Here is an 897-nt window from a genome sequence, read left to right on the forward strand (position 1 = left end):
GCTGGTGACCTTCAGTGAGTGTTTGGCATGGCACAGAGCAGGCTGGCTGAGTGTTTTTGTGCCTGTCTGAAGGCCACACATAGGCATGGTCCTGCCCTCCTCTAGCCCTGACCTCAGTTGCTCTGTAGCATTTAAGCCTTCCCTTGGAGCCGTCAGCACCAGCTGCCTCTGCTCTAGGTGCCCAGAGGAGGAGAGGTGTGCTGGGTCACTTTTACTAGATGCCCCATCCCTGGTACTGCCATTGCTCAGAGGAATTTCAACCCCAATCCCTGCCTAGTAGCCCTCTGGTACCATTCCTGAGGGCTGCCCTACCTTACTTTCTTCCTACCATATTGAGAAAGACAGCTCTTATCATTAAAGGTCAGGTGGACCAACTAGGGGCAGAAGCCCCTTCTATGTTTTCCTACTGCAGAGCCCAAGATCAGTAACTTATCTTGGGTGCAAGCACTGCTGTGCTCCCAGAAAACAAGCCACCCCTGCACAAAGAGGAACGAAAGGGCCTGCCAAAGCCTGGGATTGAACCAGGGACCTTTAGAACTTCAGTCTAACGCTCTCCCAACTGAGCTACTTTGGCAGCTGCAAAACAGCATTTTGGCCTGTTGCTTCTCTGTCTGGGATGTTTTTGTAAGCGGCTGCACACAAAAAGGAGAGGAAAACAAATGGCTGCTTCATACCCCCACCGGAGGAACCTGGCACCATTAGCTGTGGTGAGTAAGAAGTGGCTGTTCGCTGACAGGGCCTGTCCCCGAGCAGGTGGAACAGCAGCTGCTGCCTCCCCCTCGGCTCCAGGCTGTGGGAAGTGCTCATTGCCTGGCTGCATGGGCGGATGCTGCTCTGTGCTCTGGAGAGCGTCTGTGTTGCTCTGTCAACCTCCCATCTTCACTGAGTCACTCTGGT

General features: G+C 54.1%; 1 non-coding gene across 1 annotated transcript; it reads right to left on the minus strand.

Moving 5' to 3' along the window:
* Window positions 1-501: 501 nt before the first annotated feature.
* On the minus strand, window positions 502-574 carry TRNAF-GAA (transfer RNA phenylalanine (anticodon GAA)). The gene has a single exon. It is a non-coding gene; the product is annotated as a tRNA-Phe (tRNA).
* Between the last annotated feature and the right edge of the window lie 323 nt (window positions 575-897).

Source organism: Gopherus flavomarginatus, chromosome 9, assembly GCF_025201925.1.
Source record: "Gopherus flavomarginatus isolate rGopFla2 chromosome 9, rGopFla2.mat.asm, whole genome shotgun sequence".
NCBI lineage: Eukaryota > Metazoa > Chordata > Testudines > Testudinidae > Gopherus > Gopherus flavomarginatus.